At 40.2% G+C, this 26,453-nt stretch overlaps 1 protein-coding gene and 1 long non-coding RNA gene across 8 annotated transcripts in view; one reads left to right on the forward strand and one right to left on the reverse strand.

Annotated features, from left to right (window-relative positions):
• Positions 1-26,453, forward strand: part of BTBD9 (BTB domain containing 9) — a 437,181-nt gene that overhangs the window by 104,737 nt on the left and 305,991 nt on the right. The window lies entirely within an intron of this gene.
• Positions 1,069-10,081, reverse strand: LOC113926655. The gene is made up of 3 exons (XR_003521382.1): positions 10,046-10,081; positions 9,693-9,956; positions 1,069-1,386 (listed from the first exon to the last, which is right to left on the reverse strand). It is a non-coding gene; the product is annotated as an uncharacterized LOC113926655 (long non-coding RNA).

Below are 26,453 nucleotides of genomic sequence, written 5' to 3' on the forward strand. Positions count from 1 at the left end.
TTAGGACAGCTATTGTGTTTTCTTGGCTTCCTGTCCTTCTGATCAAGCTGTGAATGTATGTGAAAGAAAAGGGCCCTGTTCAGTACAGACCATGTGAGGGTGATGCCGTGTGCAGAGTATTGCCACTCGAGCATTAGACATCTTAGAACACAGCAGGAGAAAGAGATCACAACTCTGTTCTGCTTTGGAGTTAAATTCAGAGTAGTAATTTTATTTTTTTAAAAAAATTTATGCTTAAACCTTTAGATATCGCAACATTCACTTCCAGTGAAGCACCCCCAAAGCTCTCCTGCTAGTTGGCCCAAGCTTTGGTGTCCAGAGATAGCAGTGTTTTCTTGGGTTAGACTTTTTATTTTATAAATCTTTATAAAGTTGGCCCTTTAGGTTGACCTTCAGATATAAGACATACTGTTTTGTTTAGTGCTTAAAAAAAAAAAAAGTGATTCTGAACAGAGCCTGGCTTTTCTTTTCGTTAGAATTTTGTATCTGCTTTTATACCATATGAGCGCCTGGAGGCATCCTAAGATGGACATGATTTTATAAATCTTAAATAAAAATAAATGCCTTATAGGTTTGGGGTTTTCAAGTGTGTACCATGCTGTAGGTCGGTGAGTCTGTTGTAATACAATAAGGTTTATTGTAATACAAGCCAATTTATCAAAAATATGGTCATGAATTACTAGCCTAATCTATAAAATGGGCCCCACTATGGAGCATTCCATATTAATTTATTGTATCTCCACTATGTATAGTAGTATTACTTAGCACTTATTAAATGCCTCAAATTTCTTAGGCACTGTACCAAATCAGATGATATAACGAAAAGCTCTTTGGCACGCTGGCACAGGAGCAAGGTAGAGGAAGGGAAGGTCTGCTTGTCTGTGGTCCTTCTATTTTGATGCCCATGCCCCTGCCATACTTTTGATTCCTAAACCATTTCAATCCCACTTAAAATTTGCTCATGATTCACGTGCCCTGTTCATCATAGGTATTAATAAAGAACCTTAACTTTTAAGAGGAAGGCACTAATACCCTCAACATCCCTGCCCTTCAATCTGTGAGAAACCTTTAAGACTGGCAATGCAACCACCAAGGGGTCTCTAGATATATTTATTTCTCTTAGCTTGTGCCCTCTAATATAGCACAGAATTTTTCTTTAGTAGCATCTCTAGGAGTCTAATTCCATATAGAGCTTAATATGGAATTGTGCTTTAAAATATTTTATTTTTAATACTTATAGTCAAATCTCATTTATCTCTTATAATTACTATGCTTTCCATTTTATTTGTGGTGAATTGTTATGCCCATGTTGAATTGGTCCAGCTTCAGTTATGCTCCCATCATTTGGCTTGTACCCAGGAAACACAAGTCATTTTTCATATTATCCTGAAAAAAAGATAAATAAATCTCTTTAAAAAATTAATAGACATTTCAAAGCCAACTAGAAGTGATTTGCAGATTGGTTTTGATCATCTGTGCTTCTGCCTTCAGTTAACATAAATAATCAAAAGTTGGCTGTGGCACAGTGTAATTCTTGAACAGAACAGTGGTCATCTGGTAATAAATACTTTCAAGACCAGCCATCTGTCCTAAAGGAATTCAGACACCAGAGTCTCAGATTCTTTACTTTACTTCTACCCATCTTGGAAATTAGTATTAACCCTGCTTAGAGGAATAAATACATTTAAATAAGGCTGAAGTTGGTAATATTTGTTTGAACTGAATTACAAAAAGTTAATATTACATTAGTTGTTGATACTGTTGATATTAGTTAAATGTGATGTGAGTGATTAAAAATTTGGTAAGAAAAAGGGCTGTAGACTTAGTAAATTTTGATGAAAAAACTGATGTAGATAATAATTTGGGGGTATTGAAATCATTCCTGCTTATATATAAGAAATGTTTAAAAAAAGTTATGTAGATAACACCTGTCACTCCTGAAATGTATTTGGATTTCAGTGTTAAAATCAGAATGAATACTTTTACCATTTCTCCCACTCCTCCCACTCCCATTTGCTTCTTATTGTTAGTATTGACAATGCATGTGCTCCTAAGGAACTCATTAATTTCCCCAAAGTAATGTGTAATTTTCTCATCTTTTGGATTTAAGACTATGGACTCAACCATTACTTTTTTATCTTAAGAAACCAATGAATTCCTAGGTATCCAGGGTGTAGGAATAGATTCACGCTAGGTGACTTTTCCTGCCAAATTGGTACCTCATTACTATGAATCTGCGAAGAGTGGTTGGGGGTTCTAATAGGCAACTCTGATGTTTAATTTTACGAATATCTATTATCAGTAAGGGTACAGATTAAGCCATTCTGTTAAAGAGACTCAATGATTTTGATAAAAATAGAAGGTTACTTTTTTCTCACTTAATAGTCTAGGGCCGATAGGCAGGCTCTCTCTCATAACCTCATGGGACTCAGGCTGCCAAGGTGGCTCTGCCATCTTTAAATGTGACTTCCATGGTTCCTCTGGTGGACTCATAATAGCAGAGGAGGGCATGCCCAGTGTATTAAAACCAAGACTTGGAAATGTTATTTCTATTCACATTCTGTTGGTATTACTGGCCACACCTACTGGCAAGGAAAACTGGGAAATGGTTAGCCAGGTGCCAGCTAAAATTTGCTAAACGGGAGAACAGATTTTAAAGGCCCGCCACTCCATCTTCTATCTAATATTTTCTTTGTTCATAACATAAAATTCAATGTCATGTTGTCAGTACATGGTAGTTAAAGTGAAGCACTTTCCCTAACTCTCCCTCATCTCCACATCTCAAAAAGAAATAAAAATGTAAGAGATATGCTTGCCCTTGTGTTAAAATGGAAGATTAACCTGATATATTAGATCTGCAGAATCAGCAGAAATGGATAGAATTGCTCTTTGCCCTGCAGGAGTCTTTGATAATCTGTGTGTATTTACATATCCAAAAAAAAAAAAAAAAAAAGTCAGAAGGACTGTTGGCTGCTTGTGAAAGGATAGGAAAAGGAAATTCACTGAGATAAATTCCATGAGAATATATCCAAGCACTTTATAGGGCAGTAGTTGTTTCTAGTCCCAAAAGTAAGGCCGTTGGTCTGATGCCTTTGTTTATTTGAATCCTCACTTTCTTTTTGGGAGTAGTACACACTCCTCAAGCACATTCCTAATCCCCATGCCATTCTCTCTACACAGAGAAAATGCATCAATCATGCGATCTATAAATATTTCTGATTTCTAGGGTAGTAATTTCTCATGATTAAAAAGAAGTGGTTGGAAATCATAGTGATCTCTTTCCTCCTTCTCTCAGAAATTAGTTTCTGGTTATCATTTTAACTAATATTGAAGTGGTTTGACTACAGGACTGGAATGTGCTGGCCATGCCAGTATTCTTTCACCCATGTGACAAGGTATTTTTTATTGTAAATGAATAAATCATCCTAGTGCCTATTTCAGTCTTAAGTGAATTTTACTAAGGGTGAGTCCATTTCTCAGGGCTTGATCACCCAGTTGCTGACAAGATAGCCAGATAGCTGGCTTACCCTTGTTTGATACCAACACCCTTCCCAAGGAGGAAATAACTTACTCTGATCTTTCTTAACTCACATCATCTTCATGAGTCATGAGAAATTTAGCTAGAGGACTGAGACTACCTGTTTGTGGTTTATTATATAATATTGATCAAGTAAGAGTGGCTTTAAGAAGGAATTAAGTTTTTTGTCTAAATGCCACCAAAATGAGTATCAGCTCTGCCAAAATAGAACTAGTTTTTGATTGGATAGAACTGAGTAACCCCATATTATATAGTCAGTGTGTACATTTTTCAGAAGACTCATAATGTTGGACTTACTGGAATGCAGTTCTGCATAAAAATTGTGTTCTACAGGAAACAACTTAGATAATTTTGTGGCCAAGGTAGCTCATCCATTTATTAAATAAAGATTGATTTAAATCTTGCTATATGTTCACCATTCTAATAACAATTCATTTCTCTACTTTCAGGCAAGACTACTCAGTTTTTCCTAGGCATTTTTTTTCTTTTTTTAGAGAGAGGGTAGGGACAGGCGAGAGGGAGAGAATCTTAAGTAGGCTCCCCGCAGAGTGCGAAGCCCGACACAGGGCTTGATTTCACACCCTGAGATCATGACCTGGGCGGAAATCCGAGCAGACATTTAGCCAACTGAGCCACCCAGGCACCCCAACATTTCTTTATTCTTGAGGGTCCTAAGGAGAAGAGAAATTACTTAGCCTATCTTACAACATTTTGTAATATATAACCATTAAAAAGGTTTTTTTCCCCAATATTCCGTAATTATGGGTTGTTCTATCATCTGGAAATGGAAACTCAGCCAATAATCAGCTTTATTCTAATAAACTTCTAAACTTGGAAATGGTTTGAAGTCACCCCCGCCCTGATTTTTAAATTTTGGCTAGCTACTCTTATTTCTGATACTTTCTTATTTTTTTTACTTAATAAATCTATAAATTAATATTTATTGATAGTGATTAGTAATAGGAGAAACCCTAGTAGTGAAGATTCATCCCTTGCTTTCTAAGTAGTATAACTGGGGAGAAAAGACATAATTCTGTCTTGTCACCTTCTACAAATTGAAGAGATGTCTCAAAGCATCTTATTGACAAATGGACAGCATGATCTAGGCAAAAATGTTAAAGGATTCCAGATAAGCAGTAGAACACAACAGTTTAAAAACACCAACTCTGGAGCCATACCACCTAGGTGTGAATTGTGGGTCTGCCCACAAGTTCACAAGCTATATGTCTGGACAGTTGCTTAGCTTTCCTGTGCCTCAGTTTCCCTGACAGCTAAATACAGATAGTAATAGTACCCACCTTGTAGCGTTGTTGAGATTTAAATTCAATTAGTTAATATATAGAGAAAGTGTTTAGGACCGTGCCTGATACACGGTAATCATGATGTGTAGCAATAATAATAGGAGTTAAAAACATTCTAGACCAAAATGCTGTTGGAATATTTTGTGATGGATTAAGCTGAAGATTTGAAAGACAGACAGAATTTGGTTAATCTTAGAGGAGGGGAGAGCCCTGTGCAGGCAAGGCAGGGAGACTGCATGATGTGGAGAGGGCACTGAGTGGACTGGTTTGGTTGGGACGGAGTTGTCTGCAGCATGAGGATTTGAGTGCTGGGCAGAAAGGCAGACTTCCACTCCACTCTGAGACTTTCAGTGTATTGTCAGGAGTTTGGATTTAACCCTTGTAGCAGGTAGGCTACAAGCATATTTTAATTTTGATATGAGGTAATTTGCTGGATTGGTGGAGACAGGCGGTGAGAGTGGTGGCCGGTGACATAGCCATCGCACAGACTTGAACTGGAGTGGGCCCAGTAAAAAGAGAGGAAGAGATGCCTGCAAGAGGCATTGTCATGGACAATTGAAAGGCTTTGCCTGCGGTTAGCTTTTGAGTGGTTTCCTCCTACCTAGTATGTGCTCTCCCCTCACTTGGTATTTTTAACTACAGAGGGAAAGTCAGAATAAGAAGCAGTCTGTGGAGGGAATATCAGATTTTTTTGGACAAGCTTAGATTGCAAGTTGGAAATGTCTGACAGGCAGTTGGAAATGAAGGACTGAAACTCAAGAGAGAAGTCAAGGCTGGAGGTAGAAATATGGCAGTCATCTCCTTGAGACTAATATTTGAAGCCATGGGAAGAGTCAAGATCTTCAAAAGAGAAAATAGGAAAAGCTGGGCCAGCTCCTTGAGAACATCTGGTTTCAGGGATTGGGACAAAGCAGCCAAAGAATTGGGAGAAAACCAAAATGGTGTGAACAATTTACATTAAAGAAGAGTTTGCAAACAGAGTGCACAATCAGCCGTGTCGGAGGCTGCAGAACAAACAGGATGAGACCTGAAGTTGTTATTGAATCTGGCAATAAGGAGGCCATTCATAATCCTGCTAAGTGAAGTTTCAGGAGAGTACAAGAAGACAGACTTGGGGATTTTTGTCCGAGAAGTGTGGGTGCGAAAGGAAGAAGAAATATAGGGTGGCTCTAGTAGGTTCAAGTTAAGATTTTTTTTCAAAAAATGGTAGATGTGTCCATTTTTAGGCAGAGAGAGAAAAGCCAGTGGAAAAGGAGAGATTAAAGATTTGGGGAAAGGTGGTAAACTGACAAGGAGCTGGAGTAGATGGGAAGGACAGAGTGGAGCCTGTGGGCTTAGCCGCAAGAGGAGGAGGCCCACGCTCTTGGGCAGCAGTAGGGGATCTTGGGCCTCGGACAGGGCTGGACACCCAGCAGGCATTTGGAAACAGCATATAAAAGGAGAAGAAGGCAGGCCAGTTATAAAAACAGATATTCAGAAATAGAGAGGAGGTGAAAATGAGTGAGTTAATAATGCCTGATGTGTTAAATTCTGTTATTAAGGTAAGAAACAAGGCCATCAGACAAGGCATTCATGAGGGTGTTAGCAGTGATGGTTAGCGTCCACTCTGTGTCGGGCACAGTCCAAGTGTTTTACCCTGTACTGTCTCACTTATTTCTCAAACAAACCTGTTATGGTAGCTAATTTGAAATATTCGTGAACATTTAGAACATTTATGGTGGGAATGGTGCCTAGGAAGCAAACTGTAAGATGTATTTTTTACAATCTTTAATAGCAGTGAATTTTTAAAAAATAACTTCTTTTTTGGTTATTCTAAAAGTAATATATCCTTATTGAAGAAAATTTAGAAAATAAAGAAAAGTAGACTATTTATTTATTTATTTTTAAAGATTTTATTTATTCCTTTGAGAGAGAGAGACAGAGTGCAAGCAGGGGGAGAGGCAGAGGGAGAGGGAGAAGCAGGCTCCCCACTGAGCTGGGAACCCAATGTGGGGCTCGATCCCAGGACCTGGATATCATGACCAGAGCCGAAGGCAGATGCTTAACCATCTGAGCCACCCAGGTGCCCCAAGAAAAGTAGACCTGTAAACAAAATAATCCTCAACCCACAGATAACCTATGTTGACAATTTTGTATATTTTTGTGAATCTTTTTTCTAAGTTTATTTTTTTAATAAAATTGTATTGATTTGTATATACACAATTATATATAGTTATATATATATGTATATATATATATACTTTTGTGGGGTTTTCACTTAAAATTTTATCAAGAGTATTATTTTATGGCATCAAAGATACCATCAACATTTCACCATTTTTCTTTTGTTGAACAGTTGGGTCATTACTGTATTTTGTTCTTACAAATAATGTTACAGTGACCATCTTTCTTTGTCTATAGTTCTTATTATTACCTTAGGCTAGTGTAGTAGTCAAGACTGCTTGGTGTGTAAGTGATCGGAAACCACCTTGAACTAGTGGAAACAATGTTTTGGCTTGGATGTAACTGCTGAACTATCAGGGATACAGCTGGGCCCCAGGGGTAGCTGGAGCCAGGGGTAACTCAGACTCCTGGAAGCCCTCCCTATTCATTCCTGGTTCTCTCTGCATGTTTGCTTTCTGAAACAATCCCCCCCCATACCTTGGGAAACGAGACCACAGACAGCTCCTGGGCCATAGCTCGCAGCACTGGCCACAGAGTGGGACCACAGCTTGCTTTTCCCCCAAAGAATTGTATTATAAAATTTTTCAAACGAAAAGATTTACTATACAAGTATGTTACTGTATTTGCTTTATCACATATCTGTCAATCCCATTATCCAGTAATACCTCTTTTAAAAATACATTTCAAAGTCAGTTACAGATATCAGTACACTTCCTTCTAAGGACTTCAAGATCGTATCATTAAGTTTGCATTCAATATTTATTTACATTTTTTTTCTTCCGATGTAAAACTTGCGCATAAAGAAATGCACAGATTTTATGTTAAATTTGCTGACTTTTGACAAATCCATACACCTGTGTAACTCACACCCTTATGGTGCTTAATTTTTATGATCTTAAGATTAAAAAAAATCCTGCTCTGACTAGCCTATTTTGGGTCTGGCGCCCCTTCCTGAACTCACATAGAGTGAAGGAGGCAGCATCTCTCACATGCAAAGGATGCTGGACAGATAGAACTATAGATATCTGCTTTCTGGAAGTTGAATTACATGAACTGAATTTAGACAGCCTGCCTTTATACTATGTAAAAGCATGTATATTGGTTTCTTTTCCTTTAGAAAGCTGCTTCTAATGCCCCAGATTAATGATTTCTTTATTCTGTGTATCTGTGCTTCATCATTTTTCTTTAGATATATCCATGTATTTTACATGTCTTAAAAAATAGATTGTGAGCTCTTGAGGGCAGAGATGAGTAATTTCTCAAATCTAACCTTACCCTTTGTATAATGGCATGTGATGGTAGGTACTCAGATTCTTCTCCAATCAGCCAGATCCCTTATGCATCAGTGAAGATGCTTTTAACTGCATGTAATGGGAAACCCTGATCCAAAGAGGATTAAATAACCAGGAAGTATACTTCCTTGTGTAAAAGTACAGAGATTGGCCAGCTTCAGGGTTGGTTAGTTTGTGACTTAACAACATTGTCAAGGACCTAAGATTTTCTGTCTTTAAGGCTCTCATTGCTTTAGGCCATCATTGCTTTGTCAGCTTTGTCCTCAGATGGTATCCTTTCATGGTCATGAGATGGCTCTTAAAAGTCCAGGCATCACATCCAGGTGCCATAGTATCTCTTTCTTCTTGTCTCTCAAAAGAGCAAAGAAACCTTTTCCAGAAGCCCCACTAGCAGACCTCCACATGTCATTGGCTAGAACTCATTGAAATCATCAACCCCAGATCAGTCACTGGTAAAGTAATGGACCCATGGTGATATCTGATCAAGATATACCCTTGGAGGGACAGCTGGGTGGCTCAGTCGTTAAGGGTCTGCCTTCAGTTCAGGTCATGATCCTGGGGCCCTGGGATCGAGCCCCGCATTGGGCTCTCTGCTCAGTGGAAAGCCTGCTTCTCCCTCTGCCTCTCCCTCTCCCTCTGCTTGTGTACCCTTTCTCACTGTGTCTCTCTCTGTCAAAAAAAAAAAAAAAAAAGATATACCCTTGGATAGAGCATCCCTCCCCTTTTCACCTGAGAGGGACATGGACACTGATAGAGTCAGGACTCTGCTAGAAAGAAAGAAGGAAAGAATGTTGAACAGGCAACAAATAGAGTGCAATTTGACAGCATTATTCCTTAATGAAAATATCTGATCTTGTCCTCTGAAGTTGGTGGTGGGGGAGCACATGGAAGAAATTCTGTATTTGATTCTTGTTGCTATCTGAATGCTTTCTTAGTCAGGGATATTTGATACTGTATTGGCCTTGGTCTTTTAGGTTTTAGGTGCTTAATATTTTTTTCCTAGGATTTATCAATGTTTGACTCTTGTTATGTCTTGGAAACATGCATTTTAATTGTTTCTTCTTAATTTCACCTGGAATTAATTCCTGTAAGCCCAATGTCTAAGCCTGGGTTTCAGGAAAACAGAGCCTGAGGCAAGGATTAAAGTGTTGATGCTTTTTTTGAGAGGTATAGATCCAGGTCTGCAAGGATAAGAACAAAAGGAAGAAAAGCAAGGAAAGATGCAAGGAAATGGATTTGATGTATTGTCAAGCTAGTTCTTGCTTCACAAGAAGCTGTGAAGAGACAAAGCAGGGCACTGAGCAGCCATGTTCACTTGCCAACAGGATTTCTGTGAAAGGGTACAAGGTGGGATTATACATGGAGTAATCCTTGGAAAAGATAAAGGGGGGAATTTACCTATCTGGTTTCCTCCTGTCTCCTGTTCCTAGTTGTTCGAGGTTTATCCACTGGGCAGCTGACTCCTCTGCACTCCCAAGTTGTTTCATCCGGGTCCTTTGTGGCTACTCAGGATGGTATAGATCCCATGCCCTGCAGTGTGGCATTTCATCCAGGTCCAAAAGTGACTTAGAGGAGGCCCCAGCTGAGTGGGGAGGTGGCAAGGGGGAGAGGGAGGTGGTTGCACATATCTGAGAAGGTATGCAGGTTTGTGTCCCAATATTCCTAAGAAGATTGAAGTTGAACTTAACTTGCCATAGCATTACAGCCACCCCCCCACCATCCGTGGTTTCACTTTCCACGGTTTCAGTTACCTGTAGTCAACAGCAGCCTGGAAGCAGATAATCCTTCTGACATATCATCATCAGAAGGCCAGTAGGAATCTAAAGCTGTGTCACAATGCCTACATCATCCCCTCACTTCATCTCATCACGTGGGTATTTTATCTCATGTCATCACAGGAAGAGGGGTGAGTACAGAACAGTAAGATATTTTGAGAGACAGGGACCACATTCACATAACTTCCATAACTGTATATTGTTATAATTGTTCTATTTTGTGATTAGCTATTATTGTTAACCTCTTACTGTGCCTAATTTATAAATTAAACTTTATCATAGGTATCATGTGTATGTATATAGAGAAAAAAACAATATATATAGAGTCCAATTCTACCTGTGGTTTGTGGCATCCACTGGGGTCTTAGAATGTATCCCCCACAGATAAGTTAGTAAAAACTAGCTGTATTTTAGTTTTTAATTACTTGGAAACATACTAGTTTCAGCAAGTGAACCAGAAACTGCTTTTGTTATACCAGGCTATAAAGTTTAAGATAATCACCTTATGAAATGTTTTACTTGTCTCTGGTCTGGGAATCTCTTTAAGAAGTGTTGGTGGTGTTCCAGAGCTCAGAAATCATATTGGTTGTTGTGGATCTAGGTCAACATCGACTTCTTCATAGTCATCTTAAAATATGACTGAGACTGAATGAAGTGGCTCTGGGCACCCTGAGATTGTCTAGTCTTTCCAAGTTTATCAAGATTGATGGACTCTTTGGAACTCTAGACACTTGGAAATCCTCTAAGTATTGGCTTTGAATTCTGAAAGTTCTTACAAGGCCACCTTCTTTTCAGAGAGCAATTTTTGCTTTTTATTCAGGGTGCAGAGAGAAAATTGTATTGAATTGGTGACAGAAGAGGCACAATCTGATAGAATAAAGGGAAGAATGTCTTTTCCTGGTTGGTTTGGTTTTTTCATTCTTCATATGTTTCTTCCATTTTCTTGGGCAAAGATCTCTTTGTTTTTTTCCATTAGTGTACTTTACTCAGATCACTATGTCTGCTTAATAGGTATTACAGAGTGATGGTAGCTGTTTTTGTGTGGGAGATTAAAGGATGAGCTTGTCAGAGATGAATGTTAATTGGGTGCATCTAATAAGCCCGAGGAGACTTCCTGCTTCTGTGTCGTCATAAGAACTAAGGCAGAGCAGTTGGACATTCTCAGCATGTCTCTAGCCAAGTGCTCTTGACCCCTTCTGAATTGCCTACAGTGGGTGGTGGCCCTGGCAGGACACTGGGAGGCCACGTAGCCCCGGACGCCGCATTGAAAGCTTGCGAATCCTTTGCCAGCCTTTGATCTGTGCTATCCAGATTTTGGAAAGTGTTCTGAAAGGATTTGTGTTGTTTTCCACCAGGCTTTATGTCTACACTTACCCTAGGGATATAACATCACATTAGGTGTATTAGCATTAAAACACAGTTCTATGTGTATCTGGTGAGTGGACCCTCTTCCTATTTTAAAAAATTCATGGAATGACTGTTACTTACTTGATTTAAGATAATCTTGAAAATAAAATCATCCCCCCGCCCCATTTTCTAGTCCAGTGAAGATGTTTGCCTTTCTCTTCTGTTCACCTTAGACACTTGTTACCAGCCATGAAGCATGAGGCTTCTTGGAGGGCTGATTTTAGGTGAGATATTTTCTCCTTTTTGAAGTTCTACTTATGAGCTAGAATCATAAAAATTCAAGAATTGTGCCAAATGTTCTTTTGTTGATGACTGTGATTTAGTCTGTTATGTAACTGTAATGTATAATTTACACATCCTGAAGATCATCAGTCTCTGTGCAGAGTGACTATATTTAACCCTCACTTCTTTGGAAAAAGAGAACATTACCAATTATCTTTGAAACTATATTTGTGAGACAATGCACATTGATCCACCCTCTGTCTCCATTTTTAATTTTTGGTGCATTAAGTAGTATTTTATGATTTATTCTATGCTTTTCATGTATAAAGGTTCAAAGGGGAGAGAGCTTAGCAGCTGATGGCTATATCTTGAGGTCCCCACTGCTTATATTGTCTAAACCAAGAACAACAGACATATCCCTGTCATCTCTATTAATATGCAGGTCCAGAGAAAACAAAAGGGTAAATTTCTTTCCACTCTTATCTTTTAGTTGTAGAAGTGGAGAGAGAGAATATTGAAATACTTAATGGTGAACAGTTCTATGCTTAATAGTATGAAAATAACACTTCCTTTCTCTATTTTGTGATGCCACTTAGTGCCTATGTCATTTGAGAGTTTTTTGAGAAAGAAAATAGTTAATGTTGATGTTCTTGTATCTTAACCTTTGTAAGTTAAGTCCAGTTTTTTTTTTAATTTTAATTAACATATGTTAATTAAAACAAATGTATTATTTGTTTCAGGGGTACAGGTCTGTGATTCATCAGTCTTACACAATTCACAGCGCTCACCATAGCACATATCCTCCCCAGTGTCCATCACTCAGCCACCCCGTCCCTCCCACCCCCCACCACTCCAGCAGCCCTCGGTTTGTTTCCTGAGATTAACAGTCTCTTATGGTTTCTCTCCCTCTCTGGTTTCGTCTTGTTTCATTTTTCGCTCCCTTCCCCTATGATCCTCTGTCTTGTTTCTCAAAATCCTCATATCAGTGAGATCATATGATACTTATCTTTCTCTGATTGTAAGTCCCGTTTTAAGCTCAGATTCCATAATGGTGTCTTGTAAACAAATTTGCTCATTTAGCACCCAACATTTTGCCTCATTGCCCTGCCACGGGCTCTGTTTATATGAAGTTGTCATGATGTAAGAGGAAATGTTGACTCTGTTCACATAGGATTGTGTTCCCTTAAGAAAGAAAGCCTTGAATAAGAAAATGATGTTCTCATTAAATCAGCTCTTTAAGAGTAGGTGGGAGGAATTGCTATCGATCTAATGGATTTAATAGTTCATATACAAAGTCTGTGAAATAGAAGTAATATTCTGCAGCTGAGTAACTGTAGATTAATCCATCTTCAGACAGAATTCTGGAAGCATCTGTAAAACTAGAAAATTACTTTTTCTTTCCTTTTTTCAGGCACAACTGGACTAAATGTATTTCCCAAATACTTTAGAATTAAATTATATCCACATAAGTAGATCTACTAAAAATTATACAAAAAATTGAAATGAAACCATAAAATATAAATGTTAGGTTCTTCTTGGCTACATTTGCTCTGGTGCCAGTTTGTTTGGAAGGGCTGCAGTGTTGAAGGGTAACCAGAGGTCATTTGTAGAAAGTCTTTCTTTGTTAGGTGGTTCTCTAATAGCTAGTGGTGGTCTATTTTAGTTTAGTTGGATGAAGTAGCCCTTTTAAGGTGGGTGGTGAAATCAGACATTTAAGCTTCTCTTCATGCTCTCCCTTTAACCCTTTAAACCTTTTTCTTTTATTCCACTCACTGAAAGCACATCACCAAGCCCTCCTTCTTTGTCTCGAAAGGCCAGCCATTCCCTTTTCCCTTTCTGCCGTAACCTTTAATGAGTGGTTGGTTCTGTGAAGATATGGGGGCTTCCAGGACATGTGAGACTTTGGATAGGTATACATGACATTCAATGGATGGAAATGAGGTGGTCCCTGGTCATGTTCATGCTTCATGTTCATATAAACTATGTAGTCTGTTCATGCTTAACACCTACAGGAAAGTCCCTTTGGGTAGCGCATGCCTTTTGAAGGTTCTCAAGGAAGTAAAATGTAGAATAATAATAATATTAACAACTACAACTCTGTATCAGAAATGAAAAATTGCAGAAGGAAGTGAGACTTTTGATAAATTTACAACTAAAAGAAGAATAGACCCATATTAGGAACAAGAGCGCTACCATGTGCTTCTATGGGCACCGCAGCTTAGAGAGCACTCTTCATTGGAGTTTTATGCGGCCTTGTAGGGTAGCAGGCTGCAGGGGTGACGTGGTTGGATCCCGTGATTTCTTTAGCCTTAAAATCTCAGGATCTGAATCTTCACACCGGTGATTTTTTTTTTTTTAAGATTTTATTTACTTATTTATTTGACAGAGAGAGACACAGCGAGAGCAGGAACACAAGCAGGGGGAGCGGGAGAGGGAGAAGCAGGCTTCCCACTGAGCAGGGAGCCCGATGTGGGGTTCAATCCCAGGACCCTGGGATCATGACCTGAGTGGAAGGCAGACGCTTAACCATCTAAGCCACCCAGGCGTCCCCACACCAGCAATTTCAACGGGATGATTGCCCCATTGTATTGCTAAACTGCTTGAATAGTCAGGTAGGTTCTTCCTGTTCTTCCTCACGTTTCATCATCGTCTCCCTGTTCTGCCTCTCTCACCACTGTCACTTTCCAGCTTGGAAACTAGAGCATATGTAGCCATCTTTATTTACTTTTGTTCTGTGCTGGCATTTGCCTTCTTAAATGAGGTTGTCCTTTATGAGACAGCTGGCAATTTGTTTCTACAGTCAAGGCTCATATACTGTGTTTCAGAACCTGGGATATGTTCCTAAGCCTTCGAAAATAAAAATATCATCTGAATGAGCACGCTGTGGCGCTGATGTGCTACGGACAACCCTCCCCTGCCTCCTCCCCACAAAACCAAAATCACCACCTGCCTGTGTCTAGTCGACAGTATTGTACTTCTGCTTATCTACCACGGTTTTATAGTCAATAGTAGTCTGTGAGAATGGCCATAAGTAGACATGTATGTGTGTGTGTGTCTTCATATGAGTCTCTTCTCTCCAAGCAGAGTCATTCCTTCGGTTCATTTTCATGAGCAGTACTCTTAATTTGATTTTAATATCAGCCCACAGAGCATTTTTTCTCTTTCATTTACATCAGGGCAGTTGAAAGCATCCTGAGACTTTTAAAGCACAATAGGAGCACGTCTTAAAACATGCTTTTATTAAATCAACCTCATAAGAAAAATTCTATAAGCCAAATAAACCCCAAGGTTCCCTGGGCTTTAATAAGGTTGTTAGGCATTGGGTTAAGGGTAGGATGCCATGAATTCCTTGGGGTTTATACTTGGAGTGTATGGTCCAACCCAGTCAAAAAAACACTGCTTTTTGACTGGATCTTTGTTATATCTTTGTCAATTCTGGTGTTTTTAGATTAGACATATTTTATAACCTTGTTATCTTCACATTACATGTATCATAAACTTTAGCATTAGGCTACATGGAAATACTTAAGTCTCAACCGATATAGTATAGTATAGTGTATCACTGTAATAGTTAAATATGTGTATACGGTATAGTGGTTAGTTTAAATTCTATCGGTATAGTAGTTAAACATATTTATATAGCAAAAAAAACATTAATATAAAGAACAGTTTATAATGAACTGGGTTCATTTAAAATCTACCCCTTCATAGTTAAAAGCTCACTTCTTTAAGGGTAATGAAGGTATTTCCTAAAATTTATTGAACTGTTGATTACCGCCTCTAAAAGGATTGTTTTGGTATTTTTGTTTGTTTGTTTTGTTTTTTAAGAAAGGGTCAGGCTATGTAGTTTACATCCCACATCTGCTCTGTTATAGAAGCTGGTAACAGTTTTGCAGAGCGTGTTATGTAAAGTTGTTCTAAAGAAGAATTCATTTCAGTTCAGTAAGCAAACTCCCACCTTTTGCTTGGCACTGGAGAGACAGAGACAGTGAGCCCACATCCCTATTCTTAAACAGCTCACAGTTTATTGGAAGAGTGAGTTTTATGTGGGTCATCTCAGTTGATGGCACCTAACTGATAGTCACCATATGGTGTTTGGTGTGCACACATTCCACGGGCACTCTGTGATTAGGCGGGTGATGTGAACCATACCATCCCTTTCCTTCAATTTAAATTTAGTGGTAGTTTTTTCATTGCTCTGTGGATCCAGCTCAGTATCCCCACTCCGAGCTTTGAAGAGAGCCTTACACCACCATTCCATTTACTTTTCCTCTACTTGCACATATCTGAGGTTTAGTCTTTCCCAGAATCGTACCTTGTGTCCTTCCTGTCATCTATTCAGGCAAATCTTTTACTCTTCCATGTAAAAATTTTCCAGATCCGTGTGAAAAAAGTTGATGGCTTCCCTTCATGCTTTGAATTGTGCATAATGAATATGTAGTTAATCACCATAATTCAAATGGGATTCAAATACACTGAAGGTATTTACAAAATACTGTGGAAGAAGAACACAGAGGCGGAAGTGATTAATTTATTTCTGGGGAATTCAGAAAATGTGTCATAAAGAAAATAATGTTTATCTAGGTCTTCAAGGATGAGTTGGATTTTCCCAGGAGGGAAGGTTATTTTGGGCAGAGGGAAGAGTATATGTGAAAAGTCATGGTGTCCTGAAAGAATGTGGCCTTCTGGGGGCACACCAGACTGCATGCTGTGCACGTTCGGCTGGTGGGGCTGGTGTTGGGAGACAATGGCGCCAACCCCATTTGTATGATAAGCCCTGACGTGCAAAAGCCAAGTGCATGCAGTTCTGCTGGAATGCTGTGTACTGGCACATTACCAGCTGCTTTAGGCACTTGATAATTTTTTTTTTTTTTTTTATGAAACATGAGGCTAAGAGTAGCTGCCTCTTTGATCAGGGGAGGAAAATGTGAGTAATCCTTTAAGAACCATATTCATTCATCATTCATCAGGCATTCATTCAACAAATATACACCAGGCACTGAGGCTGCTGCGCTCAGAGCAACAAGGGAGATATAAAGATGTTCCTGCCCTGTTTGTGCAATGGCTCTTCCCCAAATACAGGGTTTTATTAGATTTTTCTTTTGAGAAGTGTTAATTCTGTGCCATTTTATTATGTTTTATGCATGCTTGCTACTAAAGCACTGTATATTATTGCTCTCTCAGAAAGGTTCGAAACCATTTAACCCACTCCACTGCTTTATTTCAGTTCTCGCTCTGCATTTTGAGGAGAGTACAGGCGCTCAAATGGCTGGCATTTTTCTGCGCATTGTGCCTGTCTAGCCAGCATTTATAAGGTCAAGAAGGCGGAGCATGCAGCATTATAGATGTGAAAGCTGATTTGTACTGAACCTTTTAGGCCTAACCTACCTTAGCTGCCATGCTTTACTTATAGTCGATGCAAAGAGAATATAGTTTAACTGTAGCAAAGAAAAACTGAGTAACACTGAAAGCAGAAGAGAAATTTTATTCTTAAAGATTGGATTCATAATATGTCCTATTATGCATGTGTGACAGAACATTCAAACCTGTTCTTGAGGATTATTTTAAATTCATCCCTTGCCTCCTCCTCCCTTCCCTTTCCCTGCCCTTCCCTTCCCTTCCCTTCTTTCCACTCACTGCCTGTTCCCTTCTTTCCTTTGCCACCTATTTATTGAGTAACTTGGATGCGGCAGCACTCTGCTGGTATTGGGTTACAACCAAAAACGTCATGCTCCTTGTCCTCTGGGAGGGTACAGCAGTTACTCTCAACCCTGGCTGTGCATTAGCAATATATGTAAGCCTCTAAAAAACACAGATGCTGGGGTCCCTACCCTGGAGATTCTGATTCAGTGGTTCAGAGATGGGTAGGTAGTATTACTGATGAGTTAATAGGCAATTACAGTTCTCTGAATTGGGGCTACAGGATAGTCAGTGAGTTCAAAGGAGGATCACCTAGCCTGGTCTTGGAAGATCAGGGTTGGTGGAGGGATGCAGAATAGAAGGCAAAAGCCTTTTTTGGGCTTTCGGGAATAACACGTGGGGAGTGCAAGAAGAGAGAGCTTGGGAAATCAGTAGTTTGTCGTGGTTGGAGCCGAAAAGGGGAAGAGACAAGGAATAGTGAGAGATGAGACTGGAGAGGCAAACAGGGTCCAGGTCATTCCGAGCTTTGTCAGCCAGGTTAAGAAGTTTGAATTTGATCCTGAAGACAATTGAATAAGAGAGGGAGATTAGAACAAAATTGGAAGACTTTTGCAAATTTCTAGGCAAGAAATGTCAGTGGCTTGCATTTAAATAGTAGAGATGTAGAGCAGTGGACAATTTAAAGAAATGCTTAGTTTAAAAAAAAAAAGTAAATCACCTACAAAAAAAAAGTATTTAGTTGATAGGATATACTGACCTTCGTTAATTTTAAATGTGTTGTTGGAGGTGGGAGTGAGAGACATCAATGTATCAAAGACTAGGTTCTTGACTTGGGCTCATGGGATGGATGGAAGATAAGAACACAGAGGGGCAGATTTGGTGAAGGGAAGTGATGAGTTCAGTTTAAACATCCTGAGTTTGAGGTGCCAGTTGGACATCTAAGTAGAGGTGTCACCTGGGTATTTAGGCAAGTGGTCTGAAGCATGGGAATAGGATCTGAGCTAAATATTTGGGAAATATTTTCATATCAATAGTAACTGAAACTACATGGGTGCATGAGATGATTGATTCAGTGTGTATATAGAGAGAGTTCTCATGGGTTAAAATGCTTAGGAGCACCAACATTTTAGGAAAGGAGGAGAAAAGGGAGAGCCTTAGTTATTGAGAAGGAATGGTGAAGGTAAGAGGAACATCAAGAGGGTGAGTTGTCATATAAGGAAAGAAAACTTTTTAAGAATGAAGGTGTGACCCACAGGGTTAATGTCATAAAGAGGTTAGTAAAGAAAAAAAAAATCCCCATTTGCTTTAACAATAGGAATGTTCTATCAGAAGGAAGAACGGTTGCATAGCATAGAGAGAAGTGGGTTGAATGGTCTAAGGTAAAATAATCATGAGTAATATCAAACCCATCATGTTGTAAACACCTTAAGCTAGTACACTGTTATATGTAAATTATATCTCAATAAAACTGGAAAATAATCGTGAATAGACAATTTTTTCAAGAGGTTTGGGACAGCAGAAAGAGGACGGATGGTGGCAACTGGAGACAGAAGGGTTGAAGGAGAATGTCGCGATGGGAGAAATCTGATCATTCTGTTGTTGCCACCCTCCAGTCCCCTGGGGTGATGGATCATTGAAGACCCTCTGTGTGTAGACTCTGTGTTCTATGCTAAGAAGAGATCCTGGTTCTCATGGATCGTAATTCTAGTAGAATAATTTCTTAGTAGCTGAATAACAAACATAAAAATAATCAGAAGCACTATGAAGGCTGTTATGGCTGAGAATGAGAGGACCTACTTAAGATAGTGTGGTCAGGAAATGCCTGTTAGGGGAGGTGTCCTTTTAAACTGAAATCTGAACAATGAGATGGAGAAAGGGTATAAAGAGCCCAGGCAAGTGTGTTTCATTCAGGGAGGATGGGAAGGAGCTTGGTGTGTTCTAGAAACAGCAGGAACAGAAGGTTTCCATGGCCACAGTGAGGTGAGCTGGGGAGAGTAGTGTGAGTTAGGTCATGTACACATGTATTAGTTTATGTTTTATTCCAGAGCAGTGGGAAGCCATTGGAAGAACTAGAATGACACAAACTGATTTAAGTTCTAAAAAAGTCACAATGGCTCTTGTGTGAAGAATGGGTTACAAATGGAGGTAGGGCAAGAAGAGAAGCAGGGAAATCAGTTAGTAGTTAGTTAGATTAAGGTGGAGGTAGAGAAAAGAGGATGCCTAGCAAGATGTATTTAGCTGATGATTGTCTGAGGGGTCGAGGGACAGGGAAGAGGGAGCACTTCAGTGTCTGGTTAGTGCCTGTATAAATGGTGACACTGTTTACTGAGGGGGAAGAAACTGAGAGGGGGCCAGATTTTCAGTGTGGGTTGGGGCTGGGAGAACATGCAGAATTAAGCGTTCCTATTTTATACATGCTAAAATTCAATTACATAAGAGATTTTAGCTCAGCACTCAAATGTAGATATGTGGAGGTTAGAGGAGAGGTTTGGTCTATGGTAGAGATTTAAAGTTTGTTGATACATAAATGTGTTTCAGGCCGTGAGAATGGACAGGATCACTTGAGAAGAGGATTCAGGACCAAGGCCTGAGGAATGCTAGCATTCAAAAGTCAGAAAGAGAGACAGAGCTTGCAAAGACAATTGAGAAAGCAGCTAATGCAGTAGGAGGAAACTCAGAGTACAGCGGAAGCTGAGAGAGGGGTGTTTCAGGAATGAAGGGAATATGCGACTCTTGAATGGTTCTAATATGGTCAGAAAAGTGACAATGCATTTGGCCTCACGTAGAGGAATGGTTACCATGGCAAAAGCATATTCAGTGTTATGGCGGGGACAGAATGAGTGAAAGAAAGCAAGTGAGGAAGTAGAATTAGACCAATCACACTAGATCTCTTAGAATCTAATCATTCTTTCAAGGGCTATGTGATGGTCCGTAGTGTGATTCTACTGTAGCTTATTCAGCCTTTTATTATCAGCGAGCATTTGCTTTATTTTCATTTTTGCAGTTGAAAATAAGGCTACTATAAACATTCTTCCCTCCACCCACCTCGCCTCTCGTGCGAGTGTGTGTGTGTGTGTGTGTGTGTATCCTTACACACTGGTGAACTTATTTGTGTAGATTCTAGGGATGGGATTACTGGGTTGAAGGACATATATATGCATTTTATGTAATTGTAGCTGGTATTGCTCATTACTCTCCTAAAAAGCTGAAAAAATTCACATTTCACCAGCAATTTATGAGCGCTTGAGGATACAGGGGAGAGGAGATCTACGCGAAGGTGCAAAGTTCTTGAATAGATAAGAGGAGATGGGTTGTCAAGTATGTGTGAAGGGACAGGGCTTTGGTGGGAAAAGGGACACCTTCTCCATTGTAATGGGGGAGAAAAGAAGGTTTGAGATGTCCATAGTTTTACCATTTTGGTGGATGAGGAAATTTTATAGTCTCGGTGAAATGAGATACGGAATAATCAGGTTTGAAAAGGAGGAACCTGGAAGGCTCAAAATATGAAATGGTTACTAGAAAGTTGAGAAGGTGTCTAGTAAGATTGCTGGGCCATGCTGGATTCAAATGAAGTCTGACCGTGTGGTTTCTCTCTAGCTGTATGCTGTCCCTTGGGTTTGTGCTCAGAGGAAATGGATACTCGGGGTCATCTAGTGCTGGAGTTTGCCAGGCAAGTCTGGTGAAGAGAGAGGGACAAGGGAAGTAGGGGTATGCTGCAAGGGAATGATTACTCATGGACCATACCATCTCAGCTCAACAAAGAAGGGACAGAAAGGAGTTGTGAGATTGTGACAGGGTCTGTGCACAAGAGAATTTTTAGCAGTGAAGATGCAAAAGCACGTGCATGGGAAGGATGGGAAGGGGTGTTGGAACATGGGGTGTTTGAATTTAGAACTTTGGCTCAGGTTTGATTTCTGTTGATAAAGTCAAGGAGTTGCCTGTGAATTTGGGTCACTGAGGAATACAGGAAGAGGGATCCCTAAAGGATACTGAGGACATGATGGGCTGAGATACTATTTGCATAGTGTCCATTCTGTTGACAGGTGGTGACAGGAGTGGGAGTGGAGGGGCAGTGAGCCAGGAGTAGAGCTTCCCAGTTGGTGAAGTGAGTGTGAGGTTGGCAGATAACTGTGACAGTCTGGGGCCGGGGGCGGGGGGGTGGCCTTGAGCTTTGAAAGAGTAGGCAGAAGGGGAAGAAGAAGGTGCAGGGTAGTGATGGGGAACAAGGGTAGTTGCCTCCTCTCCCTCCTGGCCCTGGGACTCATGGGACATTGAAAGAAACAAAGAGTCACCTCTTGTGAGGGCTTCGGGGGAAGCATGTTTCCATGCTGGTGATAAGGCATCAGGAGGGAGGGGAGGATGCGGAGGGACAGGGTGGAGAGCAGAGGTTCCTGAGAAGGGAGATTAGGTGAGCTGTGGTCTTCGGGGAGAGATTAGCCTTGGCCTCCTTGTAGAGGGGCAGCAGGCCTGGGTGTGGGTTGGGTAGCCAGAAGCTGATGCCTCTCTCTCATCTCTGCAGAAGGTGGCAAGAGCAGCTCCTGAGGGTAGGGCTGTAGGGGATTGCATAGGAGATTGAGAGGAATGGAGGAGATTTGAATTGGCAGCTGTGGAGAATGGAGGAATGGAAGTGAGACGTGGAAGGGATCATCAGGGGATGATGAATGCTCCACTGAGATTGGAGATTATGAGTTAGGCATAAACTTCTCCCTCTCGCCCTTCCCTTTACATATGTAATGTGTTTTACTCCGTTCCCACAAGACTGAATGAATTGCTTTCTCATCTGTGTTTCCATAGTGTTAAACGCCTACTTTTATATCACTCATCACATTGTGTTACAGTGATTTACCTGTTTTCCCTTTTCCAGTGTGAGCTCCTCGATAGTGGGGCTTATGTCTCATTTATCTTCTCTCCCTGATCACCTAGAATAATGACTGGAACATAGCAGGCGCCCAGTTAGTGTTTATTGAATCGAATTGAATTACACAAGTATAGTCATTTTATTTTCTAACAGTTCTTTTCCTTCATTGATCTGACAGCATATATTCTAAACAACTTCCTGGTTTCTCTGGGCACAGTGTGCTCATTAAAGGTGAGCCATCCTATTTCCTTGCCATGCAAGAGCAAGACCAGTGTAGAAGATGAAGGCATCCCACTCGTTTCCACAGGCTTGGCATGAATTTATTTGCCTGCAGAATTCCTGTCAACAGAATCTTTGTTTGCCTTGCTGTTGACCTTACTCTTTGACCATAAGGACAATTTTTGAGAATGGAGTGAATGTCCATATTCTTCTGAGTGAATGGTACTGTGCTGTGTGATTTGAAAGCTTTGGGTGGCTGAACATGAAAGAGAGAGCTTATCTTATAAAAAGAACCCAATAAGCAAAATAAAAAAAGTCACCTTGCTTCCAAAACGTTGGAAATATTGTACGGACATGAAGACCATACAGCCATGGAAAAATATTAATTTACCCATTAACATGCTCATATTGTTTTGTGGGTAGGAAAATGAAGGTACATTAAGTATTATTCATATGCCATGTCAGTAGCCATGACTTTGGAAGGAAGCTTCTTTAGGTTTCCTCTCCAAAATTTAGAATTCTAGAATGAGAAGGGACCATGGAGAGCAGCTGGCCCAGCCCTCCAGTGCAACACTTGAATCCCCTCTTCAACATACCCACAGGTGAGTGCCTAGCATCTGCTTGTGTACCTCTAAGGATCTGCAGTTTCCCTGAGAACAGAAACCATGCTCTGCGCTGACACCAGAATGTTGCTATCTCTATAACAGTCGTTCTCAAAACTTGCATTCCCAGGAGTCCTTCATACTCTTAAAAATTATTAAGGACCTCAGAGAGCTTTTGTTTATGTGGGGTATATCTATCAATATTTATTTATTAATTAATTTTAAAAATGCAGTGATAAACCCATTACATGTCAACATAAATAATATTTTTAATGAAAAATAGCTATATATTTGCCAAAACAAAATAAATTTAGTGAGGAGAGTGGCCTTGCAAATCTCCTTAATATCTCTTACAATAAATAGAAGGGCTCTGGATTCTCCTACCTGTTTCTCATTCAGTCTGTTGTGATTTTGCAGATCACGTAGTCTGTGGAAAGCTCAACCGTACGTACGGGGAAGGCAAATAACTTCTTAGAATTAAGAAGGTTTGACCTCATAGGCCTCTTGATAGGTTCTGAGACCGTAGGAGTCGCCAAACCATAGCTTGTGAACTGGTACTGTCGTGGGCACAACCAACAGATGGGATGATTGATGAGGTAGACTGTCGGGTGCCGGAATCAGAGAAAAAATAGATACAAAATGGGGGACAGACAATGTGCTCACACCTGAGGTGAACAAATATTGAATGCCTACATGTGCCTGAATGTAAAGCATTGAATATTCTAACACTCACATCAGCCGTTCCCTGTCTTCATCAGTGGGAAAAATACTTTAGGATTGTAAATTAGCCATTTTACCTATGGTGTCCATTCACTGAGATGATGACAAAAAGCTACTATGAATGTAGTTACGTCTTTTTAATAAATTCCTATTGTAAGCTTCACAGCATTGTCTGTAGACATGAGAAAACGAATGCCATGTCTGTCTTGATACACGATCCAGCTGGTTGACAGGCAGTGCTTGGGTCCACGGGGATTTGCCAAGCCCTTGCACACAATGGTGCCTGCCCCCACCACCTGTCGTCCACAGGGTGGGAACCATGGCTCCGTGCATGGTTTTCTCCCCCTCCCCCACCCCCCCACCCCCGCTGAAATCGTTCATCAGTTCTCGTCCCCAGCATTAAAGGTGTTGAGTGATAGAGTTGTTCTGGAGTTGTTTGGAAGCCATTATGACTTTTGGTGTCTTCACTGAAGATGACTGGTGTCATAAAGGAAAGCTGAAGACAGATACACACGTGTGGTTTGGGGTGCCACTGGTTCTCTTCACTTGCACGTCTCTTGCCAAGAGCAGGGGATGGGCACGGGCAGAGTGAGCGTGGTTACCCTGCCCTGTGAGATATATCGCTGAGAGCTTGTGCGAGAGGATTGTATTGAGAGAGTTAATATTGAGTTAGAGAAAAGTAGAAGTGTGGTAATAGTGCAAGGGGAGGAGTGAGAAATTAAATGGTATCTTTTTAGAAGGCTGCCTTATTGCAGTCTGCATTGCTCCTTGGGGATTTTTCTACTGAGTACAAGAAAATCAGCAAGCACTTCTTGAAAAACCCAGATGAAATTACTGCCATAAATTTTTATTTTTTTTTCATGGTATAAAACCCTTAATTTAGATGGGGAGGGTTTATTACCAGTGTTTTCTTGGCATGGCTAAGTTCAATTAATTTCAGATGACAAGCTCACCCCCCCTTTGCCTTTTTCCTTTTTTTTTTTTCCAATATGTGGAAAGTACAATTTGTTATTGGTTTGCCTTTGGCTCTGGAGACCTCATTAAGGGCCCAAGAAAGGGATTCTATCTCTCTTTCTTTGACACCTTTCTGTTTTCTGCAGGATCCAGACCATTTGCATTGTCACATGGAAAGTATGTATGGTGTGTGCAAGGAGAAGGTTACCAGATAAAGGCGGTGGTATTTATACCTTTATACCTTTAAAAAACTGATTTGAAATGACTGTTGCAAGTTAAGAAATGGTTGCCACAGTGTTCAGCTAAGATAGGGAGCCTCAGCTTAAGATGAGGTCTCTGGAAAGAATGTGGGCACATTTAGACAGGAAACTTATTTAGCTGTTCTGACAGTTCATATGTAACATACCTGGTTGGTTGAAAGCAGGAACAAGATGTCAACAGAATATTGTATTTACTCGTACGCCTAAGACACGCGCGCTGCACCTTCAAGTTCCTGCTCCTACCAGAATACTGTGAGCCTGTCTTGCAAACAAGGGAAATAATCTGTGGTGTTTTGTTTTTCTCTGCTTGGTAATATAGAATCTATTGTAGTGTGAATAAAAGAAGTCACAAGAGATTCATTACTGTTGTGAAGTGTACTGTCTGTGTCTTGCAGCATGTGATTCTTTATTTTACTTACAAAGTGGGTATAAAAATTAGAATTGAGGTGATAGAAAATATATATTGCATAAATAAGCAATTCAAACAAAAGTTTTGCCATTATAACAAATAAATACCCTGCTTCAGAGGTTGGAGATTAGAATCCTGTTACATTAAATGCTTGACAATTAATTAGCTATTGTCTATAAAGTTCCCAAGATGACAAGTTACTTAAACACTATTATTAGGAGTAGCTGGATTAGTAATAATAATGTTCAAGTGCCATTGGCAACAATGAGGAGATTTTAAAAATAAAGATAAATGCGTGTGATCACAGTCAAAGTGATCTGTGTGCTGCATGCAGAGCAGGCGGTCCCCGGGCACAGTGCTCTCGGAGCCTGCAGCGGGGCATGGGCAGGACTTGGCACAGTGTGCTGAAGAGGATGAGACCAGAGTGCTTCATTTGTTAATATTTTTTCTCTGCTTTTTGTGTATTGCTTAACCCCTTGTCAAAATAGCATTCACTTAGCAAAATTAAAAAGAAAATAAGAAAGCTGACAGAAAACAGACTCGGCAGAAGGCCAAGTGTAGAAGCTGAACCTCCAGCCATTGCTGACAGGCATTGTTTAAGATTCCAGATGTGCTGGATCATTCATTAATGTGTTTTGTGTACTTTTTTTTAAAATAAAATATGGTACATAATTGGGGTGGAGAAAACCGTGTGGGGATTTAACTTGATTGTACAGGTTCTTGTTGTGTGGAATTTAACGTCCTTAGGGCCCCATCCATTTCAGATGTAATTTTGTGAGAAAATCAACATGGAACTGAGGACTGGCCCAATATCAATAATAGGGGAAAATTACCAAAGGACATGATGCACATGTATCCTTCTGATGGAGAGTGAAGCTTGCAAGAGGGATGATGGGGAGGGGGCCTCTTGATTTTTAGAATCAAAGAATTTAAAAGCTGGGTGGCACGGAGAAGCAGTGGTGCCCATCAACTGTTTCCCATGTCCCTTAGGTGACCCAGCCTTGGTCGCGGTCAGGCTCGGGCTGTGTGACTAGCTCAGGCCAGTGGGCTCCGGACAGGAGGGATGTATGCCAAAGCATTTAAAAGCCAACGT

This window comes from Zalophus californianus, chromosome 7 (assembly GCF_009762305.2).
Source record: "Zalophus californianus isolate mZalCal1 chromosome 7, mZalCal1.pri.v2, whole genome shotgun sequence".
In the NCBI taxonomy this organism is placed as follows: domain Eukaryota; kingdom Metazoa; phylum Chordata; class Mammalia; order Carnivora; family Otariidae; genus Zalophus; species Zalophus californianus.